The following is a 16,710-nucleotide window of genomic DNA, read 5'->3' on the forward strand; positions in this document are numbered from 1 at the left end:
TGATTTCACAGGGGTAGTTGAAAAAAAACCAGAAAATCAAATGAGAAATTCCAAATTCATATTTGAAAAGGAAACATTTTAAGAAATGGAGCAAAACAGTTTTTGAATTGTAAAGCTCTAAATCAGTGATTCCCAACCTGTGGGCCGCGGGCCCCAAGGGGGTCGCAAAACAATCAGAAAGGGGTCGCGAAGATGACAGTGTTTTTTTTAAAAAGGAACTGCAAATAATTGTAAGCCACGGGTGGAATGTTGGCTCTACCCCTTTTCTATCTCTGCGGTGCTACCCTGCCGCCAGCGACATAACCTTTCCCACCCATGACGTCGATCTCATGACGCTCTCATTGTCTCCTCTCACGGCACTGGATGAGCTCACCCTTCCCGCCTAAATCCATGAAGGGGGCGCATAGTTGCAGAGTGGAAGTAACGCAATTGGCTGTGAGGCGGCTGGAGCTCCGCTGGAGCTGTGCCTTTTTCTGGTCAGCCCAGCCCAGCTACTTGGCCACCTTTCCCTCCCTTCTCCCTGGCTGGGTCCTCTTCTTTCCTTTCTTCCTCCTCCCCCCCAGCCCCCACCCCACTGCCAGCCCTGCTTGCCTGTCATGTTGGCACCTGGAGGAGCCAGCAGCGAGTTCGGCAACTTGCTGCGCAAGTTCAAGTTGGTTTTCCTCGGAGAGCAGAATGGTCAGCGCATGGTTGAGGCTGGGGCGGGTGGCAGGTGAGGGCATGGAGGGTGGGAGGTCTCTGGAGCAACAGGAAGCAAATAACGGAGGCGAGATTACTCCCAGGGTGGTGTTCGTGTTATGCTCTCAAATGCATACGGTGCCTCATAGAATTATATAAGCAAAATCAGGTGAGATATCTCCCCCCCAAGTCAACACCTGTGTAAAATCTCATGCCCACAAATAGGCTTTCAGGTACCCTATCTTTCCTGGGTGGGCAGTAGATGAGGCTCAGTGTGTGTGTGTGTGTTTGTGATGTCATTCTAGGGCATTTTGTGAGAAATCCTGAAACAAGTTCAAAACTAAAGGCACCGCAGCTGCATGTTAGTTAAGGGTGCTAAATGCTTCTCTTCCCCAGTCCCAGACATAACGCTGCTGCAACACCACCTAACTAGCTGCCTTCCTCCTGAACTAGATGGTTTGGGCTGAACAGGAAGGTGTGCCCTGCAAGCTCTTTTGAACAGAAGTGATTCAGCTTGTATGCATAGTGGCTGCACGGCTTAAAACTACCCAACGTACATTGTATATCTGGTAATTTTCTGCCAGGCAGCCACTACACATGCAATCTGGATCACTCCCATTCTAGAGTGCCTACACGGCACATCTTCCTGCCAAACACGGTGTGCAGGAGGAAGCCAGCCCAGATTGAAAACCTGCAGTAAAGGGACAAGGGAGTGGAGGCAGGAGAAGCTCTTACCAAGGCTTTTCTCCTCTCTGATGAAGGGGGAGCAGAGCTGGGCTGAAAAAGTCAGAAGGCATGTTTCTTCTTCCCTCCCAGCATGGTAGCTTCTTGAAAAGTAAGAGGAATCCCTTTTCTTGCGGGGGGGGGGGAGGTGAGGAGAAGGGGGGGGTGAGAAAAGAAGCCAATGCACTTGTTGCACTGAAATCAAAATATTGAAACAAGTTAGATGTGGAAGCAGATTTAAGGTTGAAACTTACATCGCTTCAACCAGACTTCCAATCTCTGACAGCTGCAAAAGAGCACCTGCCTTCTCATTAACTCAGTTATACCATGGATGTATGAGCCTGATTCTAAGAATCAGTTAAATCATTGGATCCCAGGCATTTTAAAGTGTATTTTAAACAGCATTTCCGTATTTTGGATGTTGTTTGGTTCGTTATTGTTTGTTGTTGGTTTTTTTTATTATTATTTATTGTATTTATTGTATTTATTGTATTTATATATTGTGCTTGTTTTTATCTTTTTGTACACCGCCCAGAGAGCCTTCAGGCTTAGGGCGGTATATAAATTAAACTAAATAAATAAATCACCTGAACACTCTTGGGCTGCATTCACTGTACATTTATTCCACTATTATTCCACTTGAAACAGTCATGGCTTCCCCCAAAGTATGTAGTTTCTTAAGGGTGGTGAGAGTTGTTACGAGACCCTTGTTCCCCTCACAGATTACAATTCCCAGAGTTTCCTGGGAGGAGGGTTGGAATGTTAAACCACTCAGGGAACCGTAGCTCTCTGAGAACAGGAGCTTTCTCTCAGCACCCTTCATAAACTACACTTCCCAGGCTTCTTTGGGGGAAACCATGATCATTTAAGTGGAATAATAACAGAATAAATTCATGGTGTGAATGTGGCCTGGTTTCACTCTTCTTCACATTGTGAGTTTCAGAAGTAATTATCTGAGCAGATTCATTTTGGGAGGGGCCTGTTCTGGAGTCCCTCTGTGTGTGTGCGCATGTGCACACGCGCATGGGGATCCCTGGGGGTGGGTGTATTTTGGGAGCTCTGGGGTGTGTGTGTGCATGTTTTGGGTGTGTGTGTGTGTATGTATGTGTATGGGGTTGGTGCGTGAAGCCCCTAGGTACCTAGTAAGTTGACTATCCTTCAAAATTTGTTAGAAGTTGTTTATATTCTGTAATCTGCCCTGGGACTTTCTGGTGAAGGGCAGATAATAAATATAATCAAATAAATATCATATTTGTTGTGGAGATGAATAACAAAATGACATTACTTAACACTTCATTGTGTATTATTTTCAATTAACAGAGACTAAAATTACAACAATTAGCATGTGGGGGTCACAAAATTTTGTGAGTTTACAAAGGGGGTCCCGTACTCATAAAGGTTGGGAAACACTGCTCTAAATGAATAAAGAAAAGTCTTTGAATACTAAGATTATTAAAAAGACAAAATCAGTAGCAAAAAGATATTTACAAGTTTCGTCTCTTTCATTTTGTCTGTAATTTTAATTAGTTGGACACTGGAGAGAGATGAATATAAATGCCTACATCATGTACTTAACTCTTTAAATTGCATTCCACCTTAATTTTATGCTCTTCAGTTCTTAATTTTCTCTCCTTTTTTTTTTGTTCTTGTTCCATGTAATCCGGTTATCAGACTAAAGTGATTTTCTCTCATCCAGGTTTAAAATTCAGCATTTCAGTCTTCAAGTTTTATTTCATTTGGCAGAACTGTCCAGGTAACTTTCCAATTCCTTTGTCTGCATACTTAACGTTGCTTTTTATAGAATCATCAATATATAAATAAAATCCACTTCCAAATATTTTTGTCAGCTGTTTCCTCTTTCCCATATCCCCTTCTGAGCAATGTGTGACCCAAGACCTAGTTTCAAAGGACTGAGGAGAGAAAATGTATTTTACTGCTGACACCTAACTCAGAAGCTGGCTGTAGACAGAATGTAGGAAGCAGTCTTATACTGAGACCATTTGTCCATCTAGCTCATTAATGTCTACACTAAGGCTGGGAAACCTGTGGCCCTCCAGATGCTGTTAGACTCCAAATCCCATGATCTCTATTCAGCATGGCCAGTTGTCAGGACTGCTGGGAGTTGTAGTTCATCAACATCTGGAGAGCCTCAGGCTGCTCACCTCTGGTCTCCACTGACCTGCAACAGTTCTTAAGGTTTTCAGATAAGGACCTCTCCCGGTCTCACCTGGAGGTGCCGGAGACTGGACCTGGGACATTCTGCATGCAAAGCAGATGCTCTTTCCACAGAGTTGTGGCCTTTCCCCAGAAAGAGAGGAAGAGAATGCTGTGGGGAAGCTCCTGAATTTGAACTGTTCCATGGACTCAGCCTAGAGGAGGGGGAAACTGGCAGGACTGAACGGATCCCTTTCCCCTCTGTCAGCAGCGTGGAATGAAAGGCTGTGGCAGCAACACATGCAACAATTAAATGTGTGCTGCATTTCAAATGATGGTGTCTTATGTGCATTTTTTCCTAGGAAGACCTATACGAGGGGGGGGGGGCGTAAATGGATTGCATGATGAAATCTGTGACCCTGCAGTGTGGTGGACTGAGTGTTCAATCTTTAGATGAGGGAGATCTGTTTTCCAGTCCTTGCTCAGCCACTTGTCAGTCAGGGGTGGTCTTGGACTGCTTAGTCTCTCAACACAGTCGACCTCCTAGGGCTGTTTTCAGGGTATATGGAAGAACTGCAAAGCTGGAAAGTGTCTTAGAATGAAAAGTCTTGTAGCTGAATCCTACTGAGTTTAGTGGGATTTACCTCCTGGTAAGCCTGCTGCCCAAAAGGGTATAGAGAAATCCCTGCCCCGCTCCCACTCCCCACTCCCCGCAGGCAAGGAAATAACAAAGGCAAGCATGTTTAAACAAATTATCCATCACATCACTTTTTAAGAAGGGTTGTTAAAAGCTGATGAATGAATATAGAGTAAGATGATGAGTCAGGGGTACTAAAAGGACCAAATGGATAGGGTTCACTAGACACTGCTGTAAGTACCGAGATGTTTTTGTTTTTAACCCAGTGTGATTAAACTGCATGAAAATTAAGATGTGGCAATGCCACAATAAAATACAAGTCTTAAAAATAAAAAGGCTTCTAACTAAACCACAGCATTAAAAACCATGAATGAAATACTGACAGTCAATGTTCTGAGAAGGGCAACCTTATAGGAAAAAAGCTTAGGATGGAAAGGGCTGGATTGCTGAATAGACAGGTGCACTATATTGAACTATAAACCTACTGTTACTGGACATATTACTGACTCGCAAACGGACCAGTTCACACGACTGTATTGGTATAAAGTGGGAATGTGGATTCAGCAGATGCTGAAAGCAGTCATACAGTAATCTTAGTACATGTCCAGCACTGAGCTCCGCTAAAATCTCTTGTGGCCACTGAGATTAATCCCCTTCCTTGCATTTTGGCACATATCATCATGACAACCAGACCCAACTGCAGAGTATTGGGTTTGGTTCCAGTGGAACCCAGCAGTCCTATTTAAAGAAGCAGGAAATGGCAAATGGCAGGCTGGGCAGCAGTTGCTGTACTTTCACTAGTGCCTGCTTTATTATCCTTGGACTTGAATTCTTACCTGGCTTTCTGTTGGTTTTTGCCTTCTTTGGCTATGTGCTTTGGATTAGCCTGATTTACCTGTCAAGAGCAAGCTACAGTCCTGGCCAGCTGTATCTCCATCTACACTTAGTCCTTCAAGCAAAAATCTCTGATAGCTGGGGCCAGGACCACAGCTCTTCCGTTGACCAGGCTCAACCGTATGGCCTAGCGGCTAGCCCATCTCATACTGCCTACCAATTGCAAGGGGTAACATTGCACCCCCATATTCTGCAAAGAGGATTCAGAGGTCTGAGCATGCATAGTCCCAGGTAGAGATGGGGGAGAAATTGGATACACTTTGCATTTAAAGCCAAATCTGTCAAATTAGCACTTTCCAAAACAATGTGAGAACCGAAACACAGCCATCCTTTGAAATTCACACTTCTTCGGATTTTGCAATGCAGTTCTCCAACCAAACAATGCTTTTTTAAAAAAATGCATGTATTAGGGGAAAGTGTGCATAAGAATAAATGTATTAGTAAAAATAACATACAAAAATGGAGAAATTGCTTGAAAAATATTTACGTTGGTCAAAACTGTATTAGGAGAAATTTGCAGTAAATGCTGAATAATTTTCATAAGGATTAAAAAAATGCAAATTGCTGCAAAATTTGGAGAACAGAATCTAATGTTGGAAAAATATGAAATGGAGAGAACCAAAATTGACAGATCTTTCCATCCTGAATCCCAGGTAGCTCATTAGTCAAGCTCTGACTTTCTGCCATGAAGATCTAGGTTCAAATCCTAGAACTGACCCTTGGCCTTCTTTCCGACTAGAGAATGTCTCAGACATTCTAGGTTCTGCAAGGATGTATCCCTATTTGGTTGGGCTCCATTCCTGCAAAGTATGCTGCCTACTGTTAGACATCTCTCAATTAATTTTCAGCAGCTTTGGTACTGTGTAATGAATGTCAGTTTTGTGTAAGTGCGTGTGATGAAGCTCTTATAACATCCTCGCATGGGTACACACTGAGATCTATGCTGATCCATTCAACCCACATTTTCAAAGTGCCAAAATGCATTATTTGTCCCTCACAGTTATGCTGTGCTTGGGTATTACATATTCTCTGGAGATCCTGCTTTGCCTTATTTAAAGAGGTTGTTGGAAGAAAGCACAGAATTCTGTATATTTACCGAAGGTCGATCTGCCAAAATCTTTGGTCTGAATTCAAAATGGAAAATACTTGTAACATTTGGGGTCTAGACATGACCTCCTCAAAAGCATTCTCAAAGGGGAGTGCTTTTCTTTCACGCACCACTTCTATTCATGTCTTCCTGGAGTCTAAAAACCTTTGGCTTTCTTAAGGACACCAGTCTGTTGTGTGATGTCATTCATTAACCTCCAGTGGATGGGTGCCAGGTAGGCACCCTTCAAAGAAGCTGCCCCCACCATCTGTGAGCGGGTGTAGGAACTTATCCCTATTCTTTCCATGTTATTCCTACCTCTGTTTTCTTTTAAAGAAGTAATGTCCAGGAATACATCTACCTTGTAGTAATACTGAGGTATTACTGTACTTGGGTCCCAAGCCATTTAGGGCTTTATATGCTAGTACTAACAACCTGAATTCTTCAACCATGCATTGCATTGTTTTATTAAAACTTCCAATACATATCTTTTTTTAAAAAAACATGTCACTGGGGCTTTCTTCAATTATTTTTCTTTTTCAGACTGGATTCCTTAATTTCCATGAAAGCTGAATTTGACTGTAACAGTGGGCGAACTGTCTGAAAGGAACACCATTGGTCTATCTTGCTCAGCGTTGTCCATGTCAGTGTTTCCCAAACTTCCCCCCCCCATGAAATTTATGAGGGTGTTGGCGGACCATTTAATGATTTTTGACCTGTTGTAGCAAGTGTAATGTACTATGCTAAATGCTGTACATGCTTTTTTAATTGTATTGTTGTTGCTTCTTTTGTTTCTGATGTATATCGTATTACATGGAATTCAAATAGTAATACAATAAAATATAATCTAATAATAAAAACGCAATTAAAAATCAATACAAATAGTTCATGTGATGAATATGCCATCTCCCATCTTCAGCCACAAATCCACAGACATGCTGCAGACCACCTGAATGAAGCTCACAGGACACTGGTGGTCTCGTGGGCCACAGTTTGCAAACCTCTGCTTTATGGTGATTGGTAGCAGCTCTCCAGTTTCAGACATGGTCTATATGCAGCAAAGTTCTAACCCGAGTAGTTCATCCTATCCATGAATCTCAATAGGTCTACTCTGAGTACGCCTAACATAAGATACAATCCAAAGTTTTGCCCAGCTCTACCTGGAAATTGCCAGGAACGGACTCTGTGACCTTTTGTGTGCAAAGGCGGTGCTTAACCACTCAGCCCTTTCCTGAACCATAGGGATGCTGTTCCGTCTCTTTTCCCACAGTACAATCTAGGAGGACTTAACATGTGACAAAACATTGCTATGTTGTGAGTTTCTGTGCCCACACTCCATGTCATTGACTGCTGCTGCTGTGGATAAGGAAGCTCACAACCTGAGGACACTGTGGCATGTGACAAGCTCTCTTAGACTTACTGTAGGGGAGGATGGGACTTACATTCAGTGGCATCCCCTTTGCTCATGTAGTGTTTAACCTGGCTCTTTCCTTCCAGAATGCTTGTCTGCTGTGGCTGATCTTCCCCTGCAGAGACATATTGGTTGCATTTTAGACTCTCTCAGTTTGTATGGGATGATGATTGGACCCAACAGGCGTCATTGCAGTCTGTATGTACTGAGAGTACAGACCCCAGAATCTTCTCTAAGTTACAGGAGAGCCACAGCAGACAGGTCAATAAGGGTCAGAACTGATAACACTACTCTCTTATGTTCTCTACATGTTCTTTATTCTCTCTCGACATGGTAGCTGTGCCCACGAATTATATTTCTAACTCACACTGAAGGAGACTTTTCTTTTATTTGGCTGCCACACACAGTTTTTCCAAAGGGAGAAATAATTTCAAATTAGTGCTGGCAATTCAGATATGTGAGGAAAACAGAGACCATCAAATGGACACATCACTGATGAGGCATGTGCAAGCTCTCACGACCCCAGCCATGAGCAGCAGCCAGGAGACACTGACATAGATGGATCAGGAGGGGAGTCAGACAGTACAAATTTACTGAACACAGCTATTGGTTAGTTATTCATTAATCCAGCGTTAGAGTATTCTCCTACTGGGAGAAAGGGTGAGATATCAATCTAATAAATAAATAAATAAAGTGAGAATTGAGTGAATGGAGGAATATGGTAGATGTAAGGGGACTGTTGAGTGATTGTGTATGTGGAGGTTGTGTGTTTAGTTTTGTGTACTGTGAATGCAGGTGAATTTTGCTGATTGCATTATGTGTTGTTTTTACAGTATGAAATTTGTATGATTCAATTGTGTTGCATGTGGATGTATAGTGATTTTTTGGTATGTGATTTGGCGGTTCTGAGCAGTTTTATTTATGTGCATTGTTTGGAAATGGAAATGGACTGCCTTCAAGTCGATCCCAACTTATGGCGACCCTGTGAAGATATTTATTTAACTACTTCAAATGTGGAAGTACTAGTACTAATAGTAATGGTATTGTTTGGTTTGGTTTTGAAGATGTAATTTCTATTATGTTTCTTATATTGATTTCTTTTTGCTGAGATCTGTAAACTGCTTACAGATTTCTGTTAAAATATGCAGCGGTATATAAAATAATAAAGTTATGAGCCCAAACCCAAGCACAACAGATCTTTAAGCTAGAGGCCTCTGAGCTGGGTTCCCCAGAAAGAGCAAAGCCCTGCGCCAGATCCCCCTCACGAGTCATCAACTTTGCCACCAATGGGCTCATGGTCCCCAGTTTCCAGTCACCAGTGCAGGCAATACATCTGGCAAAAATGAATAGAAGGGGAACAGAGTGCTAAACCTAAGGACAGGGGAATATTTAATATTCTCTATTCCTCGGGAATAGTCCTATTGCAGGTCACTGATTTATAGGGTCACCATAAGTCAAAATCTACTTGAAGGCATAAGAACATAAGAACATAAGAAGAGCCTGCTGGATCAGACCAGTGGCCCATCTAGTCCAGCATCCTGTTCTCACAGTGGCCAACCAGGTGCCGGGGGGAAGCCCGCAAGCAGGACCCGAGTGCAAGAACACTCTCCCCTCCTGAGGCTTCCGGCAACTGGTTTTCAGAAGCATGCTGCCTCTGACTAGGGTGGCAGAGCACAGCCATCATGGCTAGTAGCCATTCATAGTCCTGTCCTCCATGAATTGGTCTAATCTTCTTTTAAAGCCATCCAAGCTGGTGGCCATGACTGCATCTTGTGGGAGCAAATTCCATAGTTTAACTATGCGCTGAGTAAAGAAGTACTTCCTTTTGTCTGTCGTGAATCTTCCAACATTCAGCTTCTTTGAATGTCCACGAGTTCTAGTATTATGAGAGAGGGAGAAGAACTTTTCTCTATCCACTTTCTCAATGCCATGCATAATTTTATACACTTCTATCATGTCTCCTCTGACCCGTCTTTTCTCTAAACTAAAAAGCCCCAAATGCTGCAACCTTTCCTCATAAGTGATTCGCTCCATCCCCTTGATCATTCTGGTTCCCCTCTTCTGAACCTTTTCCAACTCTATAATATCCTTTTTGAGATGAGGCGACCAGAACTGTACACAGTATTCCAAATGCGGCCGCACCATAGATTTATACAATGGCATTATGATATCGGCTGTTTTATTTTCAATACCTTTCCTAATTATCGCTAGCATGGAATTTGCCTTTTTCACAGCTGCCGCACACTGGGTCGACATTTTCATCGTGCTGTCCACCACAACCCCGAGGTCTCTCTCCTGGTCGGTCACCGCCAGTTCAGACCCCATGAGCGTATATGTGAAATTAAGATTTTTTGCTCCAATATGCATAATTTTACACTTATTTATATTGAATTGCATTTGCCATTTTTCCGCCAATTCACTCAGTTTGGAGAGGTCTTTTTGGAGCTCTTTGCAATCCTTCTTTGTTTTAACAACCCTGAACAATTTAGTGTCGTCAGCAAACTTGGCCACTTCACTGCTCACTCCTAATTCTAGGTCATTAATGAACAAGTTGAAAAGTATAGGTCCCAATACCGATCCTTGAGGGACTCCACTTTCTACAGCCCTCCACTGGGAGAACTGTCCGTTTATTCCTACTCTCTGCTTTCTGCTTCTTAACCAATTCCTTATCCACAAGAGGACCTCTCCTCTTATTCCATGACTGCTAAGCTTCCTCAGAAGTCTTTGGTGAGGTACCTTGTCAAACGCTTTTTGAAAGTCTAAGTACACTATGTCCACTGGATCACCTCTATCTATATGCTTGTTGACACTCTCAAAGAATTCTAATAGGTTACTGAGACAGGACTTTCCCTTGCAGAAGCCATGCTGGCTCTGCTTCAGCAAGGCTTGTTCTTCTATGTGCTTAGTTAATCTAGCTTTAATAATACTTTCTACCAGTTTTCCAGGGACAGAAGTTAAGCTAACTGGCCTATAATTTCCGGGATCCCCTCTGGATCCCTTTTTGAAGATTGGTGTTACATTTGCCACTTTCCAGTCCTCAGGCATGGAGGAGGATCCGAGGGACAAGTTACATATTTTAGTTAGCAGATCAGCAATTTCACCTTTGAGTTCTTTGAGAACTCTCGGGTGGATGCCATCCGGGCCCGGTGATTTGTCAGTTTTTATATTGTTCATTAAGCCTAGAACTTCCTCTCTCGTTACCACTATTTGTCTCAGTTCCTCAGAATCCCTTCCTGCAAATGTTAGTTCAGGTTCAGGGATCTGCCCTATATCTTCCACTGTGAAGACAGATGCAAAGAATTCATTTAGCTTCTCTGCAATCTCCTTATCGTTCTTTAGTACACCTTGGACTCCCTTATCATCCAAGGGTCCAATCGCCTCCCTAGATGGTCTCCTGCTTTGAATGTATTTATAGAATTTTTTGTTGTTGGTTTTTATGTTCTTAGCAATGTGCTCCTCAAATTCTTTTTTAGCATCCCTTATTGTCTTCTTGCATTTCTTTTGCCAGAGTTTGTGTTCTTTTTTATTTTCTTCATTCGGACAAGACTTCCATTTTCTGAAGGAAGACTTTTTGCCTCTAAGAGCTTCCTTGACTTTGCTCGTTAACCATGCTGGCATCTTCTTGGCCCTGGCGGTAGCTTTTCTGATCTGCAGTATGCACTCCAGTTGAGCTTCTAATAGAGTGTTTTTAAACAACTTCCAAGCATCTTCGAGTGATGTGACCCTCTGGACTTTGTTTTTCAGCTTTCTTTTTACCAATCCCCTCATTTTTGTGAAGTTTCCTCTTTTGAAGTCAAATGTGACTGTGTTGGATTTTCGTGGCAATTGGCCAGTTACATGTATGTTTAATTTAATAGCACTGTGGTCATTGCTCCCAATCGGTTCAACAACACTTACATCTCGCACCAGGTCCCGGTCCCCACTGAGGATTAAGTCCAGGGTTGCCGTCCCTCTGGTCGGTTCCATGACCAACTGGTCTAGGGAATAGTCATTTAGAATATTTAGAAACTTTGCTTCTTTGTCATGACTGGAACACATATGCGGCCAGTCTATGTCCGGGTAGTTGAAGTCACCCATTACTACCACATTTCCTAGTTTGGATGCTTCCTCAATTTCATATCTCATCTCAAGGTCTCCCTGAGAATTTTGATCAGGGGGACGATAGATCGTTCCCAGTATTAAGTCCCTCCTGGGGCATGGTATCACCACCCACAACGATTCTGTGGAGGAGTCTGCCTCTTTTGGGGTTTCGAGCTTGCTGGATTCAATGCCTTCTTTCACGTATAGAGCGACTCCACCACCAATACGTCCTTCCCTGTCCTTCCGATATAGTTTATATCCAGGGATAACCATATCCCAATGGTTTTCTCCATTCCACCAGGTCTCCGTTATGCTCACTATATCAATGCTCTCCTCTAAGACCAAGCACTCCAGTTCTCCCATCTTGGTTCGGAGGCTCCTAGCATTAGCGTAAAGGCACTTGTAAGCAGTGTCTCTCTTCAAGTGTCTTTGGCAATTGTGGTTTGGCCTGTGGTAATTTTGCTCTTCTGAATTTATATGCTGTGCCCCTGCTCTCACAATGCCTACTTCTAGGCCTACCCCTTTTAAAATTTCATCATTTCTTTGGTTTTTATCCCAGGGGGGAGGTTTATTCCGAACTGGACCTTCCTCAGCTCCTGTCGGGTTTCCCCCCTCAGTCAGTTTAAAAGCTGCTCTGCTACCTTTTTAATTTTAAGTGCCAGCAGTCTGGTTCCATTCTGGTTCAAGTGGAGCCCGTCCCTTTTGTACAGGCCCGGCTTGTCCCAAAATGTTCCCCAGTGCCTAACAAATCCAAACCCTTCCACCCGACACCATCGTCTCATCCACGCATTGAGACTGCGAAGCTGGGCCTGTCTGGCTGGTCCTGCGCGTGGAACCGGTAGCATTTCAGAGAAAGCCACCTTGGAGGTCCTGGCTTTCAGCATCCTACCTAGCAACCTAAATTTTGCTTCCAGGACCTCACAGCTGCATTTCCCCATGTCATTGGTGCCAACGTGCACCACGACCACTGACTCCTCCCCAGCACTGTCTACCAAACTATCTAAACGACGGGCGATATCCGCAACCTTCGCACCAGGCAGGCAAAACACCTTGCAGTCTACACGCCCATCGCACACCCCACTGTCTATGTTCCTAATGATCGAATCACCCACTACAAGGATCCCTCCACCCCCTGGAGATATATCCTCTGCACGAGAGGATAGCTGCTCATCCCCCAAGGAATGGGTCCCTTCTAAGGGATCGTTTCCCTCTTCCTCAGCTGGACGCTCTCCTTCCCCGAGACCATCGTTCTCCATGATAGCAGGAGAGCTATCATCGTTGGAGTGGGACACAGCTATAACATCCCTGAAGGCCTCCTCCACACACCTCTCTGCCTCTCTCAGCTTTTCCAGGTCAGCCACCTTGGCCTCAAGGAAATGAAGTCGTTCCCAGAGAGCCAGGAGCTCATTGCACTGAGAGCACACCCACGACTTCTATCCAACAGGCAGATAGTAGTACATGCTGCAGGCGGTGCAAAACACTGGAAAGCCCCCACACCCCTGCTGGCTTCTTACCTGCATAGTTTTGTTTAAGGTTTATTATGTTAATGGGTTGGGGACTGCGGTTTAGTTGAGGTTACGGAACGTACGGGCAGAGTGGGGGGCCCTGGCCTCCTCGCCCTGCTGCTTAACTCGCCTTGACGCTTTGTCAGCTGGGGCCTTAACGCTTCGTCAGCTGGGGCTCCCTCTAGCTCGTGGAGCAGGCTCCCTCGCTAGGGTGCTCTGACTTTATATGTGTGGCTCATAACAACAACAGGAGGAAGAAGGAGCCTGGAAAACACAAGGGGGTGGGCTCTTCTCATCTGAAAAAACAGGCTTATCTGAACCTGGAAACATATCTGAACAAGTTGTATATTACTGGGAAGGATCAGTTGTGGTTGTGATGGGCAAGCGATCTTCATAGGAACAAAGGGAGCTGCCTTCTACCAAGCCAAACTATTTGTCACCCTATTTATTTATGTAAAGTGTCACATGCCTCCTTTCATTACCATTGATTCCAGGGTGGATTTATCACAATGTAGAAGAGCAGGGACAAGTTTAAAATACAACACAGACAAAAGAAAAAATGCCCTGCAAACGAAAAACAGCAGATTAAAATAAGCCAAAAGGACAGTACTTGAAAATCTAATCCAGTATTACTGACTCTGACTGGGAGTGGTTCTTCGGGGTCTGAGGAGATGCCAGCAACTGAACCTGGGACCTTCTGCATGCAAAGCTGCTGTTCTGCCACTGAACTATGGTCCATCCTTCAGAGATGCTTCCAATGTTATTGATCTTCTTATTCAAGTACACCTGATAACCTTTGGAGGAACCCCAGGTTCACCAGGACATGGCTTGAAAAAGAAAGGATCTTCTGCTGCAGCATCCGAAATCTAGATCCAAAAAGATCTTATCCCAGATTTCTTCCTTCCTTGCTGTTCTTTGGAATAAAACAGCATTTACCCTCAAAGGGGAGGGGAAAAACTCAACATACAGCATCCACGACCATTTGATATTTTCAATCTATAGTAAATGTCAGGAACAATTTTTACTGCCCTCCCTGCATTACAAGTGATTGGATCATTTGTCTTTCAAAGGGCTAGTAAACCTTAATTTGCTTTAGCAGCTCTCAGTAGATTTTTATTGTTTCTTACTGCTGCCTCTCAACTCACGTAATTTGTAAAACTAAATACGAACTGCTAAACTCCATCAATTTGGTAGTATTCTTTAATATCAATTTTTACATAATTAGCCTCCAAACTGTTCAATTACTGACAATTAATTTTGTGCACGTGGAAGGACAATTCTCATTTCGAAAGGAGCGCAGCATCTAGAAAGCAAAATGGTTCTTATATGATGGGGAGGGAGCATTATTTGCTCTCCTTACATGGGCTGGTTCGCTTGAGCTTGTTCACCCCTCCCCCATGATTGCTTATTCTAGTGATGGCTTGCATGTGTGAATCACCCATCAGAGATACATAACTTTCAGAGACAGATCTTCCATATGCAATGCTTTTCGTTCACACAGGTCGGCTTATTCTCCACTGGAATGGGTCCAGAGGAGGACAATCAAGATAGTCAGCACTACAGAAACCAGTCCTATGTGAAAAGATTGAACAAACTAGACTTGTTTAGCCTGGAAAAGAGAAAACCAAGAGAGGGCACTATAGAACTCTTAAAATACCTGATGGGCTGTCACACAGAAGAAGACAAATACACTTTCTGCTGCCCTAATGGGTTTGAGTTACAGGAAGATGGTTTTTAGTTGAAGATTAAGAGAAACATCTTGACAGTAAGAGCAGTTCAGCAATGGAACCAAGTGCCTAGAGTGTTGCAAGTTCTCTACTGCTTGAGATCTTCAAGCAGAGTCTGGAGAGCAAGTTCTTGGAGATGTAAATCTGGATTTCTTGCCTAAAGCAGGGTGTTGGACTAGATGGCCTACAAGACCCCTTCCAACTCTACGATTCTCTGATTTCACATGATACAGTAGAACCCAGAGGTGGTAGAGTGGACCATTCCACTTTGGGATACAAATGTGTACGTGTGTTATTTTTGGAACACTTCCCCATGGGAGCAAAACCTCCCTGCAAGTAAAACCAAAAAGCAACTAAAGCCTGTCACATATCGGGAGAAAGAGTTCTAATGTAGTCTTGTCCCTGATTTGCTAGTCTGTACTACAAGGAAGCTTTTTATATAACAGACTATTTTTTTAAAAAAAATCTCACATCTTATACACACACCCGCGCCTTCTGAAATATTGCAACAATACAGTCCATTTCACTATCTAATTCTGCTGCATATGTAGACCAGCCTCAGCTTACCATCATCAAGCATAGAGAAATGATGTTGCACACAGAAGTGACCCACCCTCAGGACTGGCCTTCAACATAGTGAAATATGGTTTATAGCTCAGGCAAAAGAAGGACTAGTTGCATTGTAGATGGCTATTGACCCATAGCCATATTAATCTGCATATGAAATGACTATGGATATGTTTACACTGATCAGATATGTACAAGATGTTCTTTTGTGTACAATGAATTCTGTTTCTGATGCTCATCCTGTACCTCCACTGCAGGCCTGCCAAAATTCATTTAGTATGGACATTCCTTGGAAGTTCACCTGCAGAGGAACTCCCAAATCCATGAGAATTCCACTATCAGTGAAATTCCTGTGCCACATGTAAGCAGAACAGTTGCAGACTGAGGGGCTGATAACAGTGGAAGCATATCTGAAGTGGGGGAGAGTTAGATTAGCATCCTCTTGTTCCCACTTACCTAGCTATTCCCCACTCTTTGCTATAGTACCCCTCTCTATAAACACAAAATTACATCCATCTCCCAAAAACACCCTTTCTCCCTTGCTTCTTCCCATCATCGGAAATGGTTAATTTCTGGACCCAGTTGGGCTGTTGAACTCATCTTTTCAGATGCCATACACGAACAGATCACCGACCTTTTCCCTTTTCCTGTCTGTGTAGCCTAAGTAAACCATTAGCAAACTGACAGTCTCCAGTCTTTCAAGCTGGTAGGCTGCAGCCTACCTCTCTGCTAAACGTTTTTCAGACCTCATTCATACAGTAAAAAAGGCCAGGCAATGTCTATCCCTCAAAGGACATGTGGTCCCTGCCTCATTCTACATGCTTGGCAACACTCTGCTCTAAATGGTATGTTGACATTAGCTTTTCAGGACACACATGCTGAGCTTATCTAGTTTCCCCACAAGGAAATGGGAGATGGGTAGGATATGGCGATATGATTGTGAGAAGTGGGGATGTTGTTACAGCGGTAATAGATTTCATCTTTCAGTAATTGACGGCTCTGCCTCCTTATTTATGCCTTGTCGTTGAAGTGTCATCAACCTCAGCATCTGAGATGTTAGATGGGTACGCCTATATTGGAAGGCAGTAAAAATATCTAGACATATAAAAATGGCAGCCCACCCATATTGGGATAGAGGGGGCCAAATAAACATAACCTGATGAATAATGTTGCTGAGGAGTTGCATAAATTGTGCATGGAGTAAAGAGCAGAGGCCTTTTTGCACAAGAGTTACTGTGCACAAACAA

General features: G+C 43.5%; 1 long non-coding RNA gene across 1 annotated transcript; it reads left to right on the top strand.

The window, feature by feature from the left end:
* The first annotated feature begins 395 nt into the window (after nucleotides 1-395).
* Nucleotides 396-6,983, top strand: LOC133383989 (uncharacterized). Its single transcript, XR_009762443.1, has 3 exons — nucleotides 396-847; nucleotides 3,098-3,154; nucleotides 6,717-6,983. It is a non-coding gene; the product is annotated as an uncharacterized LOC133383989 (long non-coding RNA).
* The last annotated feature ends 9,727 nt before the right edge of the window (nucleotides 6,984-16,710 follow it).

Source organism: Rhineura floridana, chromosome 4 (assembly GCF_030035675.1).
Source record: "Rhineura floridana isolate rRhiFlo1 chromosome 4, rRhiFlo1.hap2, whole genome shotgun sequence".
Lineage (NCBI taxonomy): Eukaryota > Metazoa > Chordata > Lepidosauria > Squamata > Rhineuridae > Rhineura > Rhineura floridana.